The sequence below is a fragment of the Cervus elaphus genome, chromosome 5, assembly GCF_910594005.1.
Source record: "Cervus elaphus chromosome 5, mCerEla1.1, whole genome shotgun sequence".
NCBI lineage: Eukaryota > Metazoa > Chordata > Mammalia > Artiodactyla > Cervidae > Cervus > Cervus elaphus.
In genome coordinates, this window is record NC_057819.1 from 15,458,425 (window position 1) to 15,473,414 (window position 14,990).

The 14,990-nt window shown below is 41.3% G+C and overlaps 1 protein-coding gene across 2 annotated transcripts in view; it reads right to left on the reverse strand.

Annotated features, from left to right (window-relative positions):
• Positions 1-14,990, reverse strand: part of KSR2 (kinase suppressor of ras 2) — a 426,399-nt gene that overhangs the window by 382,654 nt on the left and 28,755 nt on the right. The window lies entirely within an intron of this gene.

Sequence of the window (14,990 nt, forward strand, 5' to 3'; positions counted from 1 at the left end):
GTGAATGGAAAAATCTGCAAGCAGACCACCCACCTGTAAGAGCACAAGGTCAAAGGAAGCTGACCTCACACCGCTGAGTCATAAAATGCAAATGAAGAGAAATTCATGTGCAAGGTTCCAGAAGTATCTGGAGGGGGGCATTGTAGCCACATCTGTATTTTTTCCTTTTTCCTTTCTCTAGAGCTATATGATACCGGCTCCATAATAATCCTCTCACTGCCCCTCTTTGCTGCTGCTGTTCAGTCGCTCAATTGTATCTGACTCTTTGTGACCCCTATGGACTGCAGCATGCCAGGCTTCCTTGTCCTTCACTATCTCCCAGAGTTTGCTCAAACTCATGCCCATTGAGTTGATAAGCCCCTCCTGGGATCTGCCAACTTACAGAAAATGTATTCAATATAATCACACTGCTTGTCTTTCAGAGAGAAAAGAATCAAGTGAAAGTTTCTAGTGAGGGCTGGAAGATATTGGAAGATTCAAGTTGGTTAAAAGTAAAGTGAAAATTAGTTATAAAGAAGAATGTAATGAGAAAAAGAAATATTTGGGTGAGTATTTGCAGGATAGAGTGGTTAACAGTAATCAACTTAAGAAGTGGCATCAATATCTTCTATTTCTATCTCGTGTTGAAATGAAAACAATCCATATATGGAAAAGCAAAACATAGACTATATTTAAATAGAACCTGTCATACATCCATTTATATACATTTCCAAATAAACATCCAGAAAAAAAAATAACTGGAAAACTCATTCACTGTGGCCTTGTTTATGCTTTCTTGCAAGACTAATTCTTTACTGAGTTTGGCTTTCTTCTGGATTATATTTTAGAATCTGCTGGCATGTTTACTGAGTGAGGCTGCCTTGAGAGGAAAAACAAGGCTTCTGAAATATGAACAAATGTGGAAATGAACACCTACCTTCACCTTTAAGGGACTTTGTCAAGGCAAAATATTCCTAAGCAACCAGCCTTAGGAATAGAATGGTAAACAGAAGCACAATTCATGAAAGCTGCCCTTTCTACTATCTGAAGGATGTCTATAGTTTAGCTCTTTAAATATATCTCTAGGACACACAAAAATCACAAAGATAATCCTGTCTTTGGGATCTAAATCCACAGAGGTCAAAGGCCAAAGAGATGCTAGCTGTTATAACGGCCACTCTGAGGTCGAAGAAGCTTCAATGTGCTGTGACTCTTACAAGAATGTGAAGTTGTTGGGACTTCCCTAGCAGTCCAGTGGTTAAGACTCCATGCTTCCAATGCAGGGGATGCAGGTTTAATCCCTGGTGGGGGAACTAAGAGCCCACATTCCTTGTGGTGTGGCCAAATTTAAAAGTAAGATAAAATAAAAACAGCAAAGAAAAAGAAAACAACCTGTTAAGAATGTGAAGTTATGTGCTATACAGCTAACAAATCACCATTCTAACACAATACAGGGAAACGTTATGTACTTTGCATAAGCCCCCCACTTGAGGTTCGAAAGCAAGTTACAGAATTTCTTTTGTACTATTAAGGCAACGAGGTAGCTGGGCAATGAAATATCATTTTCAATTCCAGTATTTAATTCACTGCAACATATAACTCTAGAGAACATTGAAACCCAAAATGAGCCTGAGGGCCTCTCATCAAAACCAACTCTAAGTGCAGAAAGACACAGAGGGGTGATGTGAACGTGCAAAGCCAAGAAGCAAGTTAATCCCAGCGCCGAGACTCACACTTGGTTGTGCGTTCCAGAACCAAGATGTATGTTTAAGGATATGCACGAAACCATGTTCCATGGAACCCTCAGGGTTCCAATAACCCCAACTGCTTCAACCTAGTAGTTTTTTACTTTCACCTACTTTTTGTATAGAAGTCTTTAAGATTTCACTTGGAAAAAAGGTTACTACCCCAGTTGTTGTCTCCTATAAAACAAATTCACTAGTTCTCTCCCTACCGGGTCTAAGTTATCTGACATTGTTTACTGAAAGGATGGTGATAAAGTGTGAGACAACACTTCTCTTTACCTTTACTTGTCCCCCCAACTGCCCCCACTGCAGCTCCTATGTCTTTCAACTGGCTTTACCCTCCAGAACAATTACCTAAGATACAGTTTACCAACAATTACCTAAGATACAGTTTACCAAAGTGTGGTATATGTACGCCTGTTAACATCAGGGGACATTTAGCCAGTGCCTGCACATGGCATTAAATCACACAGAATCACGTGGTATGAAACGTATTCACTTTCTCCAATTCGTTTTCAACTACATCAAGATTATACCAAAAGAGTCTCAGCTTGGTGCTATTCTATCCTTAACAACTCCCCAGTGCTTGCTAATCTCCTTCTTCTAAGCAGGTGTCTCTATTTCCTCATTTGTAATAACAATACTTGCCTCATAGGATGGTGTGAGGTTCAAAATAGATACGTGAAAAGCGCCCAGCTCAGTTCCTGGCATAGAAAACAGCCAATGTCAGCTCATGGGACCTTACTTTATGCCTATTCCTGTATTAGGTTCAGGAAGGCAGGGTTCGCTGATCCCCCTGCCTTCAAACAGCATGCCCTTGACCCTGGCATTACTTTTCAGTCATCTGATACACACTGGAACCAGACCCCCTCCTCCACTATGGCGGTACTTGAACAGGTCTCTATCCAAGGACTTACCATACTTTAAGTGCTCTTATGTACAAGTCCAGGTTCTCATAAGACAGCTCCTTGCAGGCAAGAACCACATCTCTTCCAGTTTCTTATATGACAGGTATTTGATATACCAGCATTGACTGGACAGATACTGTAATTCACCATGATTACGAATTCTCAGTCACGGCAGGCATAAGATAGCAAACATGAGCTGGATTTTTAAACATGCCAACATACTGCTTGGCAAGAAGCCAGGGCTTAGGCTTCTTAGGTTAAGAGGGCCCTTACCCTTAGCTGTGAATCCACAAAGAACCTTGGACCCGGACATCCAATACCATCTCAAAAAGCCAAAATTCCCACTACATTGTGAGGGTAAAATGTATTGATTTCCTAAATGAAAACATTTAAAACAAATCACCAACTTGCATAATCTTGTTTGGGCCTCTCCTTATTTTTCTTCATTTCCAACATACCAGGAAACTAAGCAGAAGGAACATCGCCTAAATCGCTCTCAACCTCTAGAAAGTGTTGAATAAACAAGAGTCTTGCATGTTCAGTGCATTATATACTATATATGAAAATTAACTTCTCCCAAGAACAAATTAAGCAGCCAAGTTGACTGGGGAAAAGCTATTTTGCTGGCATTTAGCTATTTGGATCTGTAACCCTGATTAATGCTTTATCTTAACTTCCTTGTTAAAATAAAAGTGGAGATTAATACTACTCAAATGATAGTAGATTATATTCTTCGGGGAAAAACAAAAAATACACCTGTGACTTTAAGAACATTTGGAACCATGGTTTTACTTACAGTAAAACCTTGCCAGAGATTTCTGTTATAATGAAACAGAAACAGGGAAAACTGCGGATCTGTTTGTCCACAGGGATCGAAAGTCCAAGAGTTTTGAAATAACAGAGAAATGGTCAAATAAGAATATAAGATTTTGAAGCTGTTTCTAAAAGTGCATAAAAAGAAAATAAGATTAAGTAAGAAGAGCAAGATTTAAAGTATTAAATGCAGATCACCTCGATATTATAAAGTGGAAAAAATATCAAAAATGTTTTGGTGAATGCTTTTGGGTAGTACGATTATTGGACTGCTTCGTACTCTTTAACACTTTTACATACTATCCAAATGTTCAACAAGGAGCCAGATTTTCAAATATAAAATACAGGGAACAGGCGGAAAGGCGGAGTGATTTGCACTTAACACTCCAGAGGATATAGAGTTTTCTCTGATCTTGGCCCCTTGAATGCTATATTTCAAGAAGATGCAAGCAGGGACCTGTAAAGACAGTGAAATGCCAGCTAGGGAGGCTTACTTAGTTAAAAGAAAAAAAAATTCATTGGCAGTCAGTCCCCTCAGGGCAGACACTGTTTCCAGCAGTTCTGAAAACAGTTTGTTCCAAATTAACCTTTTGATGAGAATCTCCAGCAGGCCCAGAGGTGAGAGGCCCTATCCCAAGCAGGGGAGCCAGGAGCAGTGAGCAGGGAAATGTTCAGACCAGGAAATGAATGGCATATCTTCTCCCCACCCCAAGAAGGCCTGAGAAGCAGAGTGCCCCATCCCCACGTGGCCCAAAAGGAGAAACATCCTGGGATTTGAACGATGAGTTTCTAGAACAGGACGCAGGGACCTGGTTTCTTTCGGCTATGAGATGCTCACGTGTCAGTGAGCTGCGGGAGCTCTGAAAGTCATCCCCAGGGAAGCAGTCACCACCACCCTGAGCCGTGGGGCAGTAACGACTGCCAGCCTTTCTGCGCACACCCCCTCCCTGTCCAGGCCTCTCTTTCTTTAAACCTGTCCATCCTACTATAGTGCTGAGTTGTGTCCCCTCCAAAATTCATGTGCCCCTGGAATCTTAGGATATGACCTTATTTGAAAACAGAGTCCTTGAAGATGTAATTAAGGTAAAAATTGAGAGGCGATCATACTAAATTAGGGTGGGCCCTGAATCCAATGAGCGTGTCCTTATTAGAAACAGAAATAGAACACACAGAGAGACACAGGAAAGAAGACCATGTGAAGACGGAGGAAGAGACTGGATGATGCAGCCACAAGCCAAGGGCCACCTGGAGCCACCAGAAGCTGGAAGCAGCCAGGAAGTATCCTGCCCTGGAGCCTTCAGAAGGAGTATGGCCCTGCTGATGACTTCATGTGGACTTCTGATCTCTGAAACTTTGAGAGAATACATTTCTGTAGTATACTTGTGGAATTTTGTTACAGCAGCCCCATGTAATAAAGACACCTACCACCCCAAGTTCTCCACCCTGGCCCCGTGATCCCAGCTCCGACACATCACCCTCTCCCTGTGACTTCTCTGTTGCTCTCTTCATTCCAAATGGGGCAAGTGGCCCCAAAATGTTTCTAAGGGGGTCCTGCCACTTACTGGCTGTGTGACACTGGATATATATTACATTAAATTCCCGAAGCATCAGATTTCTCATCTGAAAACTGGGAAGAATAATGTGTTAGGTGTATCCTGTTACTAGGATGATCAAAGAAGTAATCCATGCAAAGCAAGTAACACTTAGAAAATATCCAACTGATTTTATCTCTCCTATCTGGTGATGCTTTTACTCAGCTATTTATGCCCCTTTCATTGACAGTTTTCCCTAAGCTGATCTGCACAACCTTGGATAAAAGTGGAGCTGAAAGAATAATGAATGATTCTAAGGTTTCTGGAACTGGGTAGGAAAATTAGCAGTTGCTAGATAATAAATTCCAAAAATGGTATCGCTTTACAGTTTGCAAACTGCTTCCACTTTGTGAGTTGTTTGAGCCTAACGGTAACTTTGCAAAGTGGAAGTTATTATCCCTGTTGCATAGACGAAAAAGCAAAGCTCAGAGAGTTGAATTTTGATTACTGGGCATTGAACCTTTATAAGATCCCTGATTTGTCTCGTCTATACCTGCCCCTGGGGCTTCCCTGGTGGCTCAAGCTAAAGAATCTGCCTGCAATACAGGAGACTTGGGTTCAATCCCTGGGTTAGGAAGATCCTCTGGAGTAGGGAATAGCTACCCAGTCCAGTATTCCTGACTGGGAAATCCCATGGACAGAGGAGACTGGCGGGCTACAGTCCATGGGGTCACAAAGAGTCAGACATGACTGAATGGCTACCACACACACACACACACACACACCCCTGCCTCTGTCTCATTGTCTGGTAATAATAAGTGCTGGACAACACTGGAATGAAAACGACAAGTGAGGACTTCCCTGATGGCCCAGTGAGTAAGAATCAGCCTGCCAATGCAGGAGACATGGGTCCAATCCCTGGCCCAGGCAGATTCCACATGCCGAGGGGCAACTAAGCCCATGCGCCACAACTACTGAGGCCTGTGAGCCTAGAGTCCGTGCTCCGCAACAGGAGAAGCTACCACACGAAAAGCCCACTCACTGCAACTAGAGAAAGCCTGTGCGCAGCAACGAAGACCCAGCGCAGTCATAAATAAATAAATATTTTTCAAAAAAAAGAAAATGATGAGTGATAAATTTTCACATGCAACAGCTAAATACAGTGTGAATGTAAGGATCTCAACGGGGTGGGGGGACTGTGAGTCAGCAGAGCATCTCAGAGGGATGAGGTCAATAAAGGACACTCAGGTACCCAGGATTACAGTCACAGGGTGAAGGTCCACAACAGCAAGTGTCGGGGGGTGGGGGGATACAAGGTCACCCAGAGCCATTACTGTACCAGCATCAGCCTGTGCCTCCTATTTTCTACCCCAAAATCTAGATTAGAGATCTATTGAGCCCCCAGTGCACTTAGGAGAATGCTGGGGCAGAGAACTCTCAGCTGAGATGACCACGCACTCAACCTTTTAATAGATTCTCAGCTGCATACTCGTACATACCAGACAGCAGGCAAGCAATGGAGAGGAACACAGATATGGCCTCTGCCATCAGGCTGATCCCAGACTAAACCTGTCCTGGCAAATCCAGGGAAAACTCTCCTATCTGTGTATTTTCTATGGACCCTGACAAGTTTAGAAGCTTTGGCTTGAGATATACCCTAAAAATGTCCCCCTTCTTTCAAGACCTGATTCAAATAGCTCCTCCACCTCGGAGCCTTGAAGAAGATTTAAAATCTCTCTGCACACTCTCTGCATGCACACCCAGAACACCCTCCCACCCTCTCCCCCACACACAGAGTTACCAAAACCTTGTCTACCATTAAGCAGACTTGGAGGAAATGGCCAATTTATCATTTTTGCCAACTGCAAGATTAGCAAAATAATTCCACTTCTGTTTCTCCCTTTTTTCCCCAATTCAACGCATCCTGACGTTGTCCACACCGGTGATCCTCAAACTAGGAAACGTAAAACCTTGCGGCTCCTCAGATGAATTCTTGCGGCGGGGGGGTCTGTAAATTTCACATGAGAATTTAATTTTGAGTTTTCACTTCAAAGCTAATTTTTTAATGGCACAAGTTAAATATATATATATATATATGTATATATATGTGTGTGTGTGTGTACATGTATATACATACACACCTGTTGGATGCCCATCTTGGAAACCAGTCCTGCCCAGCAATTTCAGTGCTTGTAATTTATGAGCCTTTTGGTGCCAAGCTGTTCTGCTTTAATTACCACAGGTTAATGAGCATCAGACTGAAGCGGACTTAATACAGAGATAACAGGCTCCCCGTGAAGGCCAAATCCTACCGTTCTTCCTTCCTCACGGGACAGGAGCACTCGGTCACCAAGGCGCACACCTGAGCCTCACCAAAGACAAAGCAGCCATACCGGAGTACCTGGAGCCCCATCAGGCGCCCAGGAAGCATCTGGCTTTCCGTAAAGTAGCATTTGCCCCACTGATGGGATCCACTGGAATATACTGGGTTTGTGAAACAGTTTGTGTTTAAATTTTGCAAATGTGTGTTGTTTTAATCACTGTTTAACATCTATAAGTATAAGGCATTTACATCTAGGTTTGTGCAAGGGCGGTGCAGCAGTAGGGTGGGGGACGGGAGGGTTGGGAGGAATCTCCATATGGGCACTACTGATATTTGGAACCAGATAATCCATTGTTGTTGGGGCCATCTTGTGCACTGCAGGATGTTGATCAGGGTCCTCTCCATATGGGAGGCTAGTGGTACGTCATCCTCCCCAAAATCAAGACAACCAAAACTGTCTCCAGATTTCTCCAAAGGACCTCTGGGAGGGGGCAAAACTACCCCAGGTTAAGAATTTATCTTACATCAGTAGAGATTTAATTAAATAATTATTTACTTAAGATAATTAAATCTATATAACATTCCTGAAAGTCTTTTTTCCTTTATAAAAGGAATATTCTGTGAGCCTGCCAAACTCCAACTGACAGAGTATCATCCCAATGGATGGATATACCTGTAGACATGTTGGAATGTAATCAATACTCTGAATCCTTACTGTATCTGGCCTCTTTGTGCTCTCTTCTCCGCCCAGCACCAGAGGATGAAAACAGGCAACTCACAGGTCAGATCCAGTCCATAAAAGTGTCCTTTTAATTGTGCATTAGTTGCCAAACTTTGAAAGTTAGGAGAAATCATGAAAAATCTGAATGTCTGACTTCTCCTGAAAAACAAACAGAAGGTCCAGCAATTCTGAGCCCACATTTGTGCATGGAAACCCCAGCTGGTACACAGTACCGGTGTCTCCACCTTCCAGCCTGCTCTGTCTGCTCCCCGCCCTCCTCTCCCTATTATCTTTCATCCAGTCAGCAGCAGCTCCACCAGGGATGGCTTTCTGATTCAAAGAGGAGGCTGACCTGAAATGCCCTGAGCTAGCAAGCAGCTTCGACCCTTTGTTTATTTCAGGGGACACTGCCCCATTCATTATGATGGCCTCTTTGGCATCTCTAAACACTGGAGTTTGCAAACCTAAGCCCTACATGATGCCTTGCACAGCATCCTAAAACACAACTCTGATCATGCCACTTTCCCGCTTATGAAATTTCACTGTCTCCCACTGCCCACCAAACTAAGTATTCAAAGCTCTTGATGATGTGGCCCCAGTCTCAACGGTCAACTTCTGCATGCTCCACTACAAACTCCAAACGTCCTTGCCCTGTCCCCTACTAGCTGTTGTTTAGTCACTAAGTTGTATCCAATTTGTTGCAACCCCATGGAGCCCCACCAGGCTCCTCTGTCCATGGCATTTCCCAGGCAAGAATACTGGAGTGGATTGCCATTTCCTTCTAAAGGGGATCTTCCCAACCTAGGGATCAGACGTGCATTGGCAGGCTGATTCTTGACTGCTCAACCACCAGGAAAGCCCTGTTGGCTACTTACTTAAACTATCACTTACCCGCTATTGTCTCCTAGCCACCTTTCAATACCCATTTCATATACTGTCTCTGATAAACCTTATCTGGTGCATCAGACCAGGCATGATCTTAACCCTGCTTTTAATAACTCCTGTGTTGTACATATAGTTTGTTGGTGAACAAGTCCCAGAGCCCCAAAGAATAAGTAGGAGCATCCTCAGCTTTAAAAACAGTGTGGCAGAAGGTAAGTCCTCCAGTAGGCATGTACTAGGCTATTTGATAAAATAATGGTTGTAATAACAAAATAGTCAAAAGTATCCTAGATGACTTTTACTAGTAAAATGTCAAACCACCAAACATCCATTTTATGGCTCTCCTTAGTGCTACTCACTAATTCCACATTCATGTGTGACAAAAGACTAGTGTTAAGTCATTTCAGTCATGTCCAACTCTTTGTGACTCATGGATAGCAGCACACCAGGCTCCTCTATGGGATTCTCCAGGCAAGAATACCAGAGTGGGTAGCCATTCCTTTCTGCAGAGGATCTTCCTGACCCAGGGATTGAACCCATGTCACTTTCATCTCCTGCATTGTCAGGCGGGTTCTTTACTCCTAGCACCATGTGGGAAGCCTCACAAAAGACTACACCTCCTCATATCCTTTAAGGTAAGGCATGGCCATGTGACCTGCTCTGACCAATGAAACACAAGCAGAAGTGAAATGTGTCATATCCAAATGGAAGCCTTCAAGGGCCAGTGGTCGTCTCTACATCCCCTTTATCTGCCTTATCTGCCTCTGTGATTGTGAAGTTGAAGCCTCTATCAGCCTATGCCCATGAGTGACTCTAATTAGCAAAGATCCCCCCCACCCCGCTGAGCTCATAGCATGATATAAAGATAAACTGTTGTTGTGTTAAACTACTGAAATTTGAGGGTTATTTATCACTGCAGCATTTCTTAACCCATGCTGACTGGTACACATTCTATAGAATACAATGCAGCACTCTAAAAGATGAGACTAAACCATACAAAATACACATCTAACAACAAAGCTCCAAAATACAAGAACTAAAAACTCACAGAACTGAAGGGAGGAAAAAAAATCTAATAATAATAGTTGGAAACTTTACTACTCCACTCTCAACAAATGATAGACATAGACAAAATCAGCAAAAATGGAGAAGGCTGGAAAAAGTAGGAACTGATTCCTATTAAGTGAAAAAAAACAGAATAATGTATAAAGGTATAAATATATATTTATATACAAACAAAACAATGATACGTATTTCCTACAAGTGCATATATGTATATGTAAACACACAGAAAACAGTCTACGTAGCAAGCTGATCATACTAGTTAGCTCTGGGGAGCAGGAAACAAACCATAGAATTGGAGGGGTGTTTAAGGGCATTTTAATGCTATCCGTAATACTCTAATTTTTTAGCAAGATAATGAGTCATACATTGTATGAATAATTTTTTACCAATATAAATGAAAGAAAAGTAAAATAGGTCTGATGATGGTGGATTTGATCTGGAATAAAGGAAGGTTAAGAAACCATTGCTTGGATTAAAATAAAACAGATGAATAATAGTAATACATTGATGCCATTTATTGAGCACTTTCTGTATGCCAGGCACTAAACCAGCTACTTTGTATGCATTAACTTTAAACCTCACAAGGGTCCCATGGGAGAGGTACAGTTATGGTCTCTCAGTTTTAAATAAAGACACAATGACTTGGGAAGGTAAATGGCCAACTCTTGGCGACCCCATGGACTATAGCCCACCAGGCTCCTCTGTCCATGGGATTTTCCAGGCAAGAATACTGAAGTGGGTTGCCATTCTCTTTTTCAGGTGATCTTCCTGGCCCAGGGATCGAACCTGGGTCTCCTGCACTGCAGGCAGACTCTTTACTATCCAAGCCACCAGAGAAGCCCTTCCTAAGATTACATCCTGAAATGCAGTCTCCTACCATCTATAAGGAAACATAGGGCTCACGTGGAGATGGCAGGGTGGCTGCCCACACTGCAGCACAGGTAGAGGGGAGGAAGAATTCAAGCACAAACCAGCAGGGTTTCTGAACCTGGGGACCACCTGGCTTCAAAATGCATTTGCAGTCCACAGATGGTGAACTCCCAAGGGGAAAACTATAAGCCTAGGGAAAAACTGTGGACCCACTGTGGATGGAAGCACAAAACCCTCCTTGTGCTAAATTATGACTTTTTAGGTACTGTTCTTACCCCCATACTGGTTCTTGATTTACCTCTGAGAGGCAGTCAGAGTGCAGTGATCCAGCTCAGGGACCCTGGCGCCCGGGCATGAGGCCTGGCTGCTATTCACTCACTTTGTGACTCTGACTTCTTATTTAACCACTCTTGGCCTCGTTTCCTCATCTGTCAAATGGTAGCAATAATGAAACCTACCTCAAATGGTTGTTATAATGCTTATAAGAGCCAATATATGTAAAATCCTCAGAATAGCATGGGGCACATTAAATACTACATTAAGTGCTAGCTGCTATTATTATTAATTCCATAAAAGCCAACTGGGGTGTCTAGCATATGATACCTGTTCAATAAATATTAAGCAAGTTGAATAAGACTGTCTTTGAGGCCACACAGTGAGACCTTATCACAAACAGGCTTTTAGAGACTTTTCTAACTGAGGTGGTCAACACACAGGCTTTGGAATCAGGCTGACTTAGACTATGCCACTAACAGGCTGTGTGAATTTGGGTAGATTGCTTCACCTCTCTGAGCTTCAACTTTCTCATCTGTAAGATGGATATTGAGACTATCCCCTCAAAACTGCTGGGAGAATTAAATGCAATCAATATATAGCTCTTAGCACAATGTCTAGTACATAATAAATATTAAAATAGCAGTAATCACTATCAGCAAGTAAGTCACCGCATTGGGTGCACTTAATCCTACTCCCTTTCCATCACAAATAATGTTACAAGGGCAACCAAAGAGGATACGTAGCTAGTAAAGTGGTTTGAACCTTTCAAAATAACAGGAAGTGATCAGTAAATAGTAGTTGCTCTTCCTAACAAATTCACATGCAAATCCCTAAAGAGGTTAGCAAATGTATGTTTGTGTGACAGCTATTTATGGAGGCTGCATGTTTTTATTTGCCTAGAATTTGATGCACCATACTTAAACAAAATATGATGAAGACTCTAATAGAAGCAGTCCCAGACAGAAGCCAGGACTCCTTCCCAAGCTCTCTGGAAGCCTAACTCCTCTGCAGGCAGGATGACATGGTATATTTAGGCTGCTAATCACACCCAGAAACGTTCCCACCTATCTGAAGACAGGGCAAACCCAGCGAGTCTCAAATTAGAAACATCCAACAAAATCTCATCAACCAATCTAATGCAAATGTTTTAACCTCTTCTCAGAGAAATTCTGTGAGAAATTCTGCCTAACAGCTTTAAAAAAATTCATGGCTGAAGATCACCTACCAGTACATATCAATCAACTTGGGGTAAAGGAAAGCACATTTTGCACATATTAGTAGAGTTCCCAATTTAAAGAAAACCTGGGTAAATCATATGGTAGGGTGACAAACAGTCACAAATGAAGTAGTTGAGAAATTTTACATGAATCTGACTTCATGTAAGATATTTCTGAAGACCCGGAACCAACAGAGTTGATAGATTCGATGATTAATACGCTAGGCCAGTGCCTTATTGACAAGTAACTACTATTTCAGAAAAATGGAAACACGTCTAAACCAAATTAAACACCAATATTTAGAGCTATATGATCAAAAGAAGAAAATACCCATTCTCATTTGGGAATTCATTCTTCCATCATTATTAAGCTTCTACCACATCCAAAACACACACACACACAAGCTCTCCCCTCCTGGAGCTTACAACAGTGGAGAATGAAGGAGAAAGAAGATAAAGATAGGCAAATAAAACACAATCCATCCTCATTATTCACAGATTTCCTGTTGCAAATCTGCCTACTTGCTAAAATGCATTTGTAACCCCAAAATCATTACTCACAGCATTTTCACAGTCATTTGGGGACATACGCAAAGCAGTGAAAGTATTCCACTGCCCACTGTATGTTGTCAGTTGAGGCTGAACAGAGTGACACTCTGACTTCTTGTTTCAGCTCTGGTTCTATAAACAAGTGTCCTTTTCAGGGTTATTTAGAGCCACTTTTTATGCCTTTTTCTTTTTTAAAGACTGCACTTTTTCAAATGGCACTCAAGCATAGTGCTGAAAAGCTGTTTAGAGTTCCTAAGAAAGAAAACTGGAAAATGTGACTTATGGAGAAAACACCTGTGTTAGATAAGGTTCATTCAGGTGTGAGCTATACTAGAGTTGGTCATGATACTAAATAAGATATCTTTAAATGGTAACACACACAAAGCAACGTTATGTTCTGATCAGTTGGCAAAACAATGACCAGAGGCTTGCAGGAACCTAACCTTCTATCTTCCCTGGGGCAACGGTTCAGTATTTGTGAACTCAGCGATGACTTTATAGAACATAACTGCTATGAATAAAGACAATCAACTCAATCAAGTCTATAAACACAACAAAGCCAACAACTTAGCTGAACTAGAACTAAACAGGGGCACTTTACTTCAGATTATTAGGATATATAGTGTATATAGTATTCTACCTTTTATGTAGAAAGGGGGTAATATTAATTAATATATTTGTCATATATGTATATATGTGCATATATAATAAATATTTGCTTTTAATAATGGAGCTTAAAAGAAATAAAACTTAAAACAAATGAATCTGTGTATCAAGTTAGTGACATAATTATATAGAGGAAATATTCATGTGATTTTAAAACACAATGTTTCAACTGTTTTCATTGAGTAAGACATCACAATGACAAAAAAGAAACTCAAAATATATTAATTATATTCAGTATTCTTATTTAATAGTAGCAGTATAAATATCATTACTTTGAAATACATATAATTAGTATTAAGATCAACATAGAAACCAAGATTCTTAGCTTAAGAGAAATGAAGTACAAATATAAAATCAAAAGTTAAGTAAAATTATATAATCTTAGATTAAAATTATAACTTCATTTTCCTCTCTCTGAAAAATTTATATCTTCTAAGTCTATCTACAAAAATGATAATAAGTAGCAATGAGCACCCCCAGTGCCCAAATTGGTTTTTAAATTTCATTTTCTCTCAAAGGAAGCAGGACTTCTTTAAGAATGGAACAAAATAATAATTCGGGCGAAACTTGTGCCCGAAGGCATGCAAGCCATTCAAGACAACCAAGACCATATCTGAAGAACTTGGGAGGCAACTTAAAAGGGCTATGACTGGCCAAAGATGGAGCATTTTGAGCTTCAAAAAAGAGTCATGGCTGTTGTGGATTGTAACACATCAAGTACATTTTTAAAATCCATGACTTCAGAATAACATTAAGGGACTTCCTTGGTGCTCCAGCGGTTAAGATTCCATACCCCCAAAGCAGGAGGCATGGGTTTGACGCCTGGTCAGGGAACTAAGATCCTGCAAGCTGCACAGCACAGCCAAAGAACACATATTCTTTTAAAATCACTGGCCATTTTTGCCATCTCTACATTTGAACAACTGGTTAAGTAAAGGAGAATGATCAACATTTCTCCTGCCTTTCCATTTAAACTTGATTTCAAAGTAACCATATAGGAGATAAGTAAAGGTTATTTATAAAATATTTCTAGCTTAAAATGCAGAAGGAATGACCAAAGTAGAAAAGCATGATACTGCAACCCCCTAAGGGAATCAAGGATCTAGATGTGGTTATCAGAAGATGCCAGTCATAAGGTGAAAGACTGTTGGGACACATAACGGGTACATCAGGTTGGCAGCACATGATCCTGCGTGATCACGTCATCACTAAAAAGGCGACATCCAGATGTTATGTGTTTTCTGGTGTGATCATTACAAAATGCACAGCATCACCTATGACGTATTCTTGCAAAAGAAAAAGTAAGCCTGAACTTAATCAAACATCTCTAGATTTAGCTATCATTTGACAGGAAACATGGGCTTCCCTAATAGCTCATTTGGTAAAGAATCTGCCTGTAATATGGGAGACCTGGCTTCGATCCCTGGGTTGGGAAAGTCCCCTGG